Source organism: Chinchilla lanigera, unplaced genomic scaffold, assembly GCF_000276665.1.
Source record: "Chinchilla lanigera isolate Chin_1 unplaced genomic scaffold, ChiLan1.0 scaffold00016, whole genome shotgun sequence".
Lineage (NCBI taxonomy): Eukaryota > Metazoa > Chordata > Mammalia > Rodentia > Chinchillidae > Chinchilla > Chinchilla lanigera.
In genome coordinates this window covers 7,826,057-7,838,905 of record NW_004955417.1, presented here as the reverse complement: position 1 = coordinate 7,838,905, position 12,849 = coordinate 7,826,057, and positions in this window count along the sequence as shown.

Sequence of the window (12,849 nt, the reverse complement as noted above, 5' to 3'; positions counted from 1 at the left end):
ATGGTTTTAATTTCCACTTCTGTTTATAAACTCTTTTGAGCTCTACTTGTGTCTTGTACAGCAGGTGATGAGTGACGATGGAGAAGGTGGATTTGCAGCAGTCTTGCTCCGTCTCGTGCCACCACAGCTCCCGCGGCTCCCGTCGCGCACCACCACTGTAGTAGCTGTCACACACCAGAGGACCTTGAGTTTCCTTAGTACTGTAGCATTGCAAATGCATTGCTTTTGCTCATGGAAGACAGAAGGAGCCTTTTGGGGGTTTTATTTTATTTTCTCTTAACCTCCCAAAACCTGGAGGCTGAGCAGAAGGGCCACAGCAACCCCACCCCATTCCACCTTACCCCTGGGAGGAAAGAAATCGTTTTGCTATCCAACATTAGGAAAGTACAGAATATCTATTAAGGTGAATAAAGTTACATTTTCAAAATCTATTTAGTGATATAGGAAAAGGAACAAATTGCTAAATTAAAACACAGGTCACAAAACAAGCTTTACGGATAGAGTTGATATTTGCTTAGATAAAAGAATCAAATACGTGAAAGTGTATACAGTGGCTATCGCTGGACAGTGAGATTAAGGTGGACTCTATTGCCTTCTCTACCCTTTCCTCATGCAAATGTTGAAATATGCAGAACGCATTCTTCAGTAATAATAGAAAAAATGTTTTTGGATTAATAAAAATTCTTTCCAAAATTTATGGGTTCACCGGGCATGGTGGCACAGGTAATCCCAGCACTCAGGAAACAGGCAGGAGGATCACTGTGAGTTCAAGACCAGCCTGGACTACAAAGTGAGCTCAAGGGCAGCCTAAACTGTATAGCGACACCCTGTCTCAAAAAGACAAAAAAAAAAAAAAAAATTTGGGTTCATTTAAGCTGAGTTCTACCTATCTACTTATCTTGAGACAGGGTCTCTTGCTATGTAGTTTAGGCTGGTCTTTATTTCACTGTATAGCCTAGGCTAGCCTTGAATTTATGGTGATCCTAATTCTTCATCCTCCAGAGGGCTGAGATTACAAGTGTGTACCATGATACCTAGCTTGAGCTCAGTTTTTTTAAAGCAGGGGGTTTTAATCTCCATTTTTACCTTGTAGCTTGTCTCTATATTCTAAAATATATGATTTTTTAACAAAAACTATCTTTTCCTCTAGCTCTCTGGTTGTCCATCATCTATCTTTACCCTCAAGTGACTCTAAACAAGTTTGCTCTGTGTTCTCTCTACTTTACTTAATAGCCCCTCTAGCAATAAATGACTGCTGGCTCTCTTGTTTATGTTTTGTTTTGTTTTGTTTTGTTTTGTTTTTTGGCTCTGTTGTTTAGTCTGATGTGTTCCTCACAAACAGCACATGTAACTTCATTCTTTCCTGGACTGATAGTTCATACTTATTCAAATGAACATGGTAGGTAAATTCAGCCAGATAAATCCTTCTTGTCACCCATACTGGTGCTAGTAAAAACCATTTCAAAAAAAAAAGAAGACACTTGTTGCTCAAAGAAGGGATCTTACCCTCCTAAAAGAGGTTAGAAAAATCCTGGAGTAATCAAAATACTGGGGTCAATAACAATAACTTTACTAAAATCTATGCTCACAATCACTTTTGCTGAAATATTGTTTCATTCTATTACCTGCTTTTTAAATACCTAGATGCCATCCTACTCATTATTCAAATAGACATTAAAATATTTTCAAAATGATCAAAATTGACTATCAAATAATCTATTATCAAATAATAACCTTGTTTGTTACAGGAGTGTACCTTTCAAAAATTCTCAGACACAGGTGGTGGGTACTTTATTTAGGCTGTTATAACTAGAAAAATATCCAAAGGAATTGTTTCTCAAAAAATAGGAAGCATGGTTTTATGTACCACATAAACTTTTCACAAGTTTGATGAGCTTTGGTCTGGCAAGTATTGACGTCTTTCACAAAACCTATATGGGGTCAGGGGAGTATTTGGCTTGTTCTTTTTTCAGTCTAGTGTGTCCTATTTCTGGAATTGTTAGCTAAGAAGGAATGAAAGGAACTCAGGAGTGGATCCGGCTGTCAGGAATCCCACAGGTCAGTCCAGCGTCCAATCATAGAAGAACATTTTGCATTTGTTTACACAGGCAAAAAAAATCAATATTTAAAAAATTGTATTAATACATGTCTGCAATACATAATGAATATATCACATCATAATCCTTTTTACTCTCCCTTTCCTGCTCCCTCCCAAAAATCAATATATTTAATATGTGAAGGTAAGGGAATTCTTTATAGCTTTTGTGCTTCTTTATTATTATATAGCTTTTCTATATATTTCTTTATGAGTTAAGAAATATGCCTCCAGCTATAGATAAATCTTATACAGCTTTTCTATATATTTCTTTATGAGTTAAGAACTATACCTCCAGCTGTAATCGATAAATCTTAAAATCTCAGAGGCTTAACACAAAGTTTATTTTCTCTTTTTAATACAACAATACCAGGATATAGTTGTGTATTTCTCAGGAGGAAATGAGGAATACTAATTTCTAAAAAGGTAAGAGTCATTTTTCTTACCCAACTGGTCTCTCAAATCATAGGAAAAAGTTTTCTCATGTATTACCTCATTTATCAACTGCTTTTATGGTTTCTTTCTCTGTGAAATGTGTTTGTGTATATATATGTGTGTATGTCTCTTAGGCCAAAAGAACTTTATTTTTTCAGGACTTTTATAGAGTCACCTTGCCCTTGGCAAATTTCTTAGTCAGTTTAGGCTGCCATTGCAAAACACCACAGACCGTACAGTTTAAACATCTCTTTCCCATCCCTTGCCTTGAGGACATGAGTATAATTTGTCTTTAGGCCATAGCTTCTTCCTCCCTTGTGTAGACTGAACCTTTCCAAGTGAGAAAACCCAGGAAGAATTCGAAGGATAGAATGGGTAATCATTTTTCTTTTGCTGTTTGACGCTAATTCTTGGCAGCACTGACTGTATAAGGACAATGCTTTCTCAACAGGAGGTGCTCATGCTCAGGATTCCTGCAGACCCACAAGTGCGTTCTTTGAAGAGCCTTTCTAATGCACAGGACTGTGTTTCTCCTCTTCCAGTGCCACTCAGCTCTTGCATTTACTGGTATCTCATGGGCTCTTGTTGCTGTTTGCTTTTTGTTATTGTAGTTTTTCACCCAGTGCTTAATTTTTTGTGTTAGTGTCAGTATGATGGCAAAAACCTAGCTATTTGTTGTGGTGCTCACTTGGCCTCCTGGAAACTCACGTGTTCTCACCAAAGCAGAAGTGATAACTGAGCTAGCTGTGCCTCAGGCCTCTCTGATTAATCTGCCATCATCTCCCACATCTTTTATCCTATTCACATAGGCTTTGAGGAGATCATCTAGCGAGTGTGTTAATTTGATGTACAACTAGAAAATCAGGCATGGGACAGGCTTAATTGTCAACTTGATTGATTTTCAGAACTGCCTAGGGGGTTAGCAGAGCACATTTGGGGATGTGTCTGGGTCAGACGTGGAGGCGTGACCTCAGGTAGCATACAGTACTGGTCACTGGACCCTTCCTCTCTAGCGCCCTTGCCCTGCTCTGCTTCCCAGCTGTGAACTGCACAGCTTTGCTCTCCATGCCCTCCATGCGCAGCTTTTCTTCTCCATGTCAGGGTGCTCTTGCTTAGGATCCAGCAACTCATGGACTGCAACTTCTGAGACCAGAAGCCAAGTAAACCATTTCATCCTGTAAGTTGTGGGTGCTAGCTTTTGGTCCTCACAACAGGAATGCTGACTCAAATAAGGAGCTAGTTTTCCATTTTTCAGATACCCCACACATTGCAAGTGGTTCCTTCAGAGCCCTCCTTCCCTAGTATTTTTGGAGAAGGGTGGAAGAGGGACCAGAAGTGTGCTGTAACCAACAAACAGTGAACCCAATAATTCTCACTTTAATTTTTTCCATTCTCTTGGTTATAAGCACTGGGATAACTGTAATTTTGAGGGGCCACTCCTGCTGATATATCTGAGGACCTTAATCATCTGTGTTCTCATGTTTGGACCACAGCTGTGTTTTGGATCAATAGGGAAAATTTTGTACAACTTCAAGTTACATATACTCTACTGACCTTTGTGTTCTATTGTTTATATTTTACTCCTTTGTGGGGTCTTTAAAACTTTATATCTTATTTGACTTATTAGTATCCTACAAAATATGGGAAAGCTGTCCAATTTTGCTGATAAAATTGAGACAGGAGAGGGAAGCTAGGACTAATTAATTGAAAAAGATGTTACTGAGCACCAGTTATGTATGTGTTTCTATTTTTTTCAATACCATGAAGGAAATAAGTAGCCTTTGCCTGTGTGTACATGTCAAACACAATGGAAACTATTATTAAGTAATATGAACATGATTAAAAAGTGTCATGGAAAAAAAGTGTAATGCAAATATAGCAGAGACAAATTAATTCCAACTAGAGCATCTGAATGGTACTTGGTCTGCAGTCAAGCCTCTATTTATTTATTCATTTATTTGATCTATTTTTGTTGTATTAGGGATTGAATCAAGGGCCTTTGCACTGAGCCACATCCTCAGCCCTTTTTGTTTTTTATTTTGAGACAGTCTTGCTAAGTTGTGAAGTTGCCCAGGCTGGGTTTGAACTTGCAGTTCTCCTGCCTCAGCCTCCCAGAGTTCTGGGACTACAGGTATGTACCACCATGCCTGGCTACTCAAACTTTTAACCCTCCTTATTGTGTCTGTAAAATGCTGCACCCTTTTCCTGATGTAGCCTTATTCTCTCAGGGTTATAATTCTGCTGGAGAAGTAAATAAAACCCTTTGGAGCTGAAGGTAAAGCTGTTTATCCTGCGCTTGGTGGAGTATTCATTCTGTAGCTTCTGTATCCTAAAGGCAAGTTTCTTGCCTTGCTAAGCTCTGAGTGTGATGGAGGGTCATTCATATGTCATCCGTCTTGTGAAATGTAAGTCACTGTTTTCTTAGACATGACAATCCCCTCTCAAGCCTGCTTCACAGGCATTTCTAAAACACCCAGGCACATGCTCTGATATTCTAAAGTTTTCATATTAAGCATGCATATTACACAGAGATCGCACCATGTAGATATAAGGCAGATATAAATAGATCAATGATTTAAGGCACTAACATTCTTGCTCATTGTCCTTCTATCTTAGTTTCTTGATGCTTGACCTTTGCTTTCTCTTCAAATAGAATTAAAGAGGGAGTTCTAAAAAAAAAAAAAAACACAAAAGCTTATACTTATGGCAAATCTATATGCTAAGTGCTGATTCCATATATTCCCTATTTAATTATTATAAATGCCCCAGAAGGGGGGTATATTATTTTTTGTTTTACAGACTATTTAGAGAAATGAGGTGTAGAGATGTTAACCTAGCCTAACGAAGGCCACCGTTCAGAAGTAGTAGATTCAAATATAATTAATTTTATGTGAATACCAAGACCGAACTCCTTGCATCATGGAGAAAAGTCAGGATTAACACAGAGATGTTGCATTTTTTTAATTGTAAAGAGGAAAAAAAGATAAACATAACAAACAGTTTCAAAACAGGTTAGTGAGATATTTACAGTAGTTGATACATTGTATATTGTCTTTGCAGTAGTTATTCAGAGTAGAAGATACAGGCATAGTATCTTGGCCAGACAATATTAGTACAAAAATTTTTTTTTCAGTGAACTAAGAAAACCTAGCTGTATAACTATCTTAGCTATCTTGTGTATAAATATATTCTTTTCTTTTTCACTTTCTTCCTTTCCTCTTTCCACTATCAAAGTTTGTCTTTTCTTTTGAATGTTTCTTTTCTTTTGAATGTTTTCTCCTAGTTCACAATATCTATTGTACATTTTGGATCTTAAATACTTCTTCAGTTGCCCACACTATGGGTATGATTTATTTCACTTAGGAGTATGGTCTCAAGTTGCATCCATTTACCTATAAAAGGCTCAGGTTTATCCTTCTTTACGGCTGAGTAGTATTCCATTATATAGAAAAACCACATCTTTTTATCCATTCCTTGGGTGATAGGCATTTGGGTTGTTTCTAAGATTTAGCTATTACAAATTCTGCTGCTATAAACATGATATAAACATATATCACTGTGGTATGATATTTTTAATTCTTCTGGGAGGATACTCAGAAATAGAATAGCTGGGTCAAATGAGACCTCTAATGCCAGTTTTTTAAGGAATCTCCACACTGATTTCCACAGTGGTTGCACAGGTCTACACTCCCACCAACAGTGGAGAAGAGTTCCTTTTTTCCCACAGTCCTGCCAGAATTTGTTACTGGTAGATTTTTTTGATAGCCATTCTTTCTGGGGTGAGATGGAATCTCAGTGTTGTTTTAACTTGCATTTCTTAAATGATCAATGATACTGAACATTTTTCATGTATTTATTTACCATTTGTAGTTCTTCATCTGAGAAGTGAATATTCATCTCAGATGTCCATTTTTGAATTGGGTCTTTTAATTTGGGTTGTCTGGTGTTTTTCAATTCTTTATACGTTCTAGATATAAGTCCTTTGTGGGACAACTGGCTATTATTTTTTCCCACTCTGTGGGCTGTAGATATTGCATTTTGATATGTACTCAAGAAAGAAGTTATAACTTTTATGAGGCCCAGCCAACCAGCCTTCTCAGCTGAACCCAGTCTCCAGCTGATCTACTAGCTGGGTGCATCTCTGACCACAGTAAAGCTAGCTGATCAACTTCTACAATTGTGAATAATAATACATTGTTTAAAGCCAATTAAGTTTTTGGATGGTGAATTCTTCATCCTCCTCCTCCCCTCCCTCTATTTTCCCCCTCCCACTTCTCTTTAAGGCAGGTTCTCACTATGTAGTTCAGGTTGGTCTTGAACTCATTATTAGCACAGGCTGGCCTCAAAATCAAGGCATTCTTTCTGTCTCAGCCTCCCAAGTACTGGGATTACAGGTGTATGTCACCACACCCAAAAGGATGGTGGATTCTTACAAAGTAACAGATGAACAGACTGTGGTAGCAGAACGTGGTGCCATGTGCCTGTAATCCCAGCACTCTAAAGTGAGTTCAAGACTGGCCTGAACTGTATAGAGAAACCCTATCTCAAAAAGAAAAAAAAAAGGATCTGGTAATAAAACAATAGATAACTTCAACAGAAACTGGTACTGAAAGTCCAGAGCAATAGATAAATGTAAAAGAAGTGGTCCTGGTGTAACAAAATCTGAAATATAGGTCATCACCCTTATGCTGACCAAGGCTGCTGGCCAAGGTTGGAAGAGGAGAAGCCAATAAAGCTAATAAGGGCTGTCAGGAAATTTCTGCTGGTGATTAGAGAACAGAGAAGAACCAATTCACCACTGTGGGTGGTAATGTGTGTTATCGAATGAAACGTTTTTTCTGCATAGCAGAAAATGTCTCTCATGAACTTGTTGATATTACTAAATTTTGTGGAGAATATAAAAAGTGACAGTTTGCTTCTCCTTGCTGTGCTTATAAGGTATTTCAAGAGCAGGTTTGCATTTTCTATTGATGCCATAAAAAATTATTACTAGCAGCAGCTTAAACAATGCAAATTTATTACAGTTCTATGACTCAAAAGTCCAACATGGCTCTCACTGGTAAAATCACAGTGTTATTGGGGCTTTTGGGGGTATCTGTTTTCCTCCTCACTTGGGGCATGTGCAGGATCTAGTTCTCTGTGGTCCAAGGCTGAAAGCCACATGTCCTTCTTGCCTTGAGCTGAAGATCATTCTCAGTTTGTGGAGGCCACTCGCATCCCTTGGTCCTCTTTTCCATTTTCTAATCTAAAAATGGTCTGTTGAGTCTTCTTCACACTTCACATCTCTCCTCTGAATCTCTGAACACAACTGGGAAGGCTTCTCAGCTTTTAAAAACTCATGTAAGTAGGTTTGCCCCATATGGATTATCTAGGATAATCTCATCTGTATAATCATATCTGCAAAATGCCTTCTGCTGTATAAAGCAAAACATTCACAAATTCTAGGGGATTAAATCGTAGGTATGGCCAGGTATTATTCTGCCTACCATGGAAGTGAGCTAAAGCAGGAGCTTTCAGTTTATAATTGAATTTAGAGGAAATATTAAGGGCCTAAGAGAGTATTTCAATCACTAACAGATTTTCTGTGTAACAAATGGCTTCAGGATAAGCTTCAAATCAGGACACGGCTGTAAAACTCCTTCTGAAGACCTCTTTGAGACCCAAGGCACTGACTTGAAGACCTTCTCACTAGACAAAAGAGCTTCTAAGAATCCTAAGGATCTCCAAAATGGATGAATACAGAGGGATTCCTATCACAAAAAGAACTGTCTTGGTGGCTTTTAGATTACAAAGTAAATCCCCAATCATATTTACTGAAAGTCCACAAATTTTTAAGGGAGCTGTATCCATTTTTTATTAAAAGGGACAGAGGTAATTTAAGATGAAAGGAGGCTATTGGCTTGCAACCCTTTTATGAGCAGGAAGCAGATTGGAAAATCTACTCAGGTGGTGAGAGGAGGCATTTCTTATGGAAAGAACGGACTCATTGGGCAAGGCTGCACCAGGAGAGCAGGAGAGAGGAAATGAAGGAGAATCAGGAAGAGAACTGTGCCCTATGAAGGAGCAACCTCTGCTGCTGGGGCTAAAGGAACTGATGATGGGTGCCCAAATGCATTTCAGAATTCTCTTCTGCCCAAGGGGCTTAAACTGTGGAATCACACAAACGAGTTTCCAGTGCATCTGGATTGATTCAGGTGACAAGATACACAAAAGCTTCCCTTGATGACTGTCACAGTCCACCTTCTGGTGCTGTAACAGAATACCTGAGACTGGCTAATTTAAAGACATTTATTTTGTCTCATCTTTTCTGGAGTGTGTGAGAGGTCCAAGTTTGAGGGATTAAATCAGAGTTCTCTTGGTAGTGGGGACTCTGCAAAGTCCTGAGGCGGTATAAAGGGACCACATGGGGCACATGTATGAGACAGAGCTTAGCTGATTTTTATAATAGACCCTACTCATCCATGAGTAGCTTAATGACTCACCTCTTAAAAGCCACACCTCATGAAACACCACAATGGGAATTAAATTTTCAAATGAGCTGTGGAGACTATCAAGCCATAGCATAAGGATAGTTAGCCCTACACTTATATTAAACTTTGGGGTCTTAACAGTGGTGAGTAATGTTTGCTCATGAGGGGAAGATGGACTGCTGTGACCAGAGGGCAGATTGTGGTAGACTGTTGCATTATGGCATCTACTGAATCACATCACTTTGCAGTTCCTTCCATGAAAAGTTAGGATCTATTCCTTGTTACTTCCTTTCACCATGTAAAGAAGTCTTAGGGTGCCCGGTTTTGCAGGAGGCAGGTCGAGAAAGCAACGGATGGTGTACAGTGTGACAGAATGACATTGTCTGAAGACAGTACCTAGACCTTAAGGGTTTCCATAGCTTCCACTATCACACTAGGAATACTGCTTTGAGACGACCAGTGATGTGAAAAAGCCTAGAATGAAAATTATGTGGTGAGAGACACCTAGCTGTTCCAACTGTCCCAGCTGAGCCCAGCTCCCAGGAAACCTGCCCGTCCTGTGCTGCTGCCTGAAGAAGCCAAAGCAAGTCTGAGAAAACCACAAGAACAGCCTACAGAGAAGCAGTGTCTTAATCACTTTTCTCATCTCTGAGACACCACACCTGACACCCACAACTTATGGGAGGAGAGGTTTAGTTTGACTCACAGTTTGTACAGGACTTGGTCTACAGTCCAGGGACTCCAAAACAGGGCAGCAAAGTAGAGGGACACAGCAGAGGAAAAGCTACTCATGTCACAGTGTCCAGGAAATAGAGTGAAGGGAGGGTCGGGGAAGAAGATAAACTCTTCCAGGCACGCCCCCAGTGACCTACCTCTTCTGACCAGACCCCCGTCTTCTAACAGTAAGTCAGCTGTAAAACCCCATAATCCAGTCACCTTCAGAGACCTCCACCTATGACTACATGATGCTCTTGGGGGACTTCTAGATATAAACCATAACAACCATGAAAAATAACAAGTGATGTATTAAGCTACTGGTTTTGGTGTGGTTTGTTACTCAGTAATCGTTACCTAGAACAGTAATTGAAGTACATTATGTCTCACGTATTATTTGTGTATAAAGAACCTTTATTCCAACAGACACATTAGCATGTCTCATGAATAGAGATGAAAAGAACATCATAATCATAAAATACCTTGGATGCATGAGTATTGTTTATTGCATAATTACAAGCCATACTATTATCTTTAACCTAGAATGAAATGATACTCATCTAATAAAAATTTTTGCTACAAATATAACTTGAATATAGTCACTGCCTTTTATAGTATAAGAAAAGTAACTGCCATTAACCTCAGATAGGTTCAAAAGTGAATACAGAAGCCATATAAAGGAGTAAAGAAAGCAATCCTTTTTACTGGTCATTACTTGAGAGGAAAAACAAAAGCGTAGTTGTGGACATATAATGGAGTATAAAAACGTTCAGTCAAAGTCAAGACTATCATCTTCATCAAAAGCTCATGAAGGAGCTGGGTATGGTGGTGCACAGCTGGAGTCCCAGCTACTCTGGAGGCTGAGGCAAGAGGATTATTGGATCCAGGAGTTTGGAGCCAGGCTGGCCAACATAGTGAGACTCTGCCTCTTCAAAAAAAAGACATGAAATGTTATTAACTTCTCAATACCAAGGTATTTTAGTAAGATATCCAGATTTTTTGGGAGTTGTTCAATCACTCATTTGTTTACTTGGTAAGTATTATACACTCATTAATGTGCTAAGCATTATGCTAGATATTGGTGATATCACGAATAAGATACGTTTTCTCTTCCTTCCTTCCTTCCTTCCTTCCTTCCTTCCTTCCTTCCTTCTCTCCTTCCTTCCTTTCTTCCTTCCCTCCTTTTTTCCTTTTTTGTAGTGCTAAGAATTAAACCTAGAGACTTCACAATGAGGTACATCTCTGGCCCTTTTTGTTTTGAGACAAGGTCTCACTAAGTTGTCTAAGTGGGACTCAAATTTAAAATCCTCCTGCGTCAACCTCCCAGAGTGCTGGGGTTACAGGTATGCCCCAACATACTCATTGAAATATGTATATGATTTCTGGTCTCCTAAAATCAGGAGGTGGAGCAATGGGGCAATGCAAAGGTAATACCCTGTTATAGTGGGGTGCCATGGGATGGGTTCCCTGATAGAATCCTAGATGTATTAGTCATATTGGCATCACCACAACCAAATTCCTGAGGCAATTAATTTAGGCTTACAGTCTGGAAATTCACATTCATCGTCAGGTGACCCACTGCTTTTAACTCTGATGTGGGCTATAAGTGGCAATGTTGATTACAAGTTGGAGCTAATGGACACATCATGACCCAGAAAGCAGAGAGAGAGGCTAAGAGACTAGGTTCCAAACTACCACTCTCAAGGGCACCCCCAGGACAGGACCCCCTCTTCTAGGACCACAGCCCCTCCCAATATTGCCATCCTGGAAACAAAGACTTTAGTATAGACCTTTGGGGGAATATTCATTCAAACGATAGCACTAGAGTAATAGGATCTGTTGACTTTTCCTATAATTTTCTTTAATTATGTAGCCTTCAGTCTACTATGCCTGTAACAAATGTGTTGCTTGTTCTGTAAATTATAGGTACTTTCACAGCGAGTGCTACATCTTGATTCTTCACTTTCTAGGTTCCTGGACACCTATACATTAACCCTTGAGTTAGTTATATTGTGTGGGGAGCCTTAAATTTTGTCCTCATGCTACTGACCCACAAAAGATGCTGCATAAAAGGAAATATCAGTGTTTGATTTCCCCCTTCAGACTTCCAGCTGGATTTTCCCTTCAGAGAGCAAAATGAGGACCCTTCTTCGTGAAATACAAGAAGTACTTCCAAATGTGTAAGATCTGCTTTTCCCCATGCTCAGTGGAATTTACGCTGGGATTAACAGCTTCATTTTTTATCTTTTTGATGGTGGTACCCCTCAGGCATTTTGAGGACTGAGACCAGGTCCTAATGTCGGTGTAGACACAGTAAGCAAGGAATAAATATTTTTTGACTCAAAGAATCATCGCAGGAAACTTACCATTTTAGACCATAATTATTCCTATTGCTTTTTATTTGGAAATGTTCAAAACTTTGATGTATTTTTGGAGCCATGTGAACCACTTTAGAATATTATGGCAAACCACCAAAAAAAAAAAAAAAAAAGTGGGAGAAACAAACAAACTTGCAAGACAAGAATTATGCTGAGCTGATTTTTAAAGTTTTACTAATAAAAGTTTATTTTAAAACATTGTCTCAAGAAAAGTGGTCTTTAATTCCCCCACATTATTCATAAACCTCATCATTGCGTATGTGTGGATAGCACAAAAACAAACCGAAATGGCAAAGTATTTTGTAAAATGAAACTTGTAAAATCCAACATTTACCCCCATGGCTTCAACCAGTAACAACTAACTGAAAAACCAAACAGGTAACGCCAACATTCATGTTAAAAAATAAATCAATAAGAAAATAGAGACTGTTGACATTCATGCAAGAATCTACTTTCTCCGAGACAACAGATATCCAGCAATCGCTTCCTAACAAAAGAAGCCCCTCCAGAAAGCACCAATAAGCCTTTTTATATAACTGCTGCAAAGTTTGACGGCAGAGTCAGCCTCTCCTCCTCCCTGGAGCAGCCGCACTTGATCTGCGCGTTTGCTCTACTTTTCCTGTAATCAATGCCCGGGCCTTTCTCTCGGCCCCATCAGGCTGCTCTTCATCCACCTTTTCCCTGGAGAAAGGACTTGCCCACTGCACCCGCATTCCGCTGGCCCCGCCCCTTGCTGCCCGGCCCCGCCCCCTCCCCC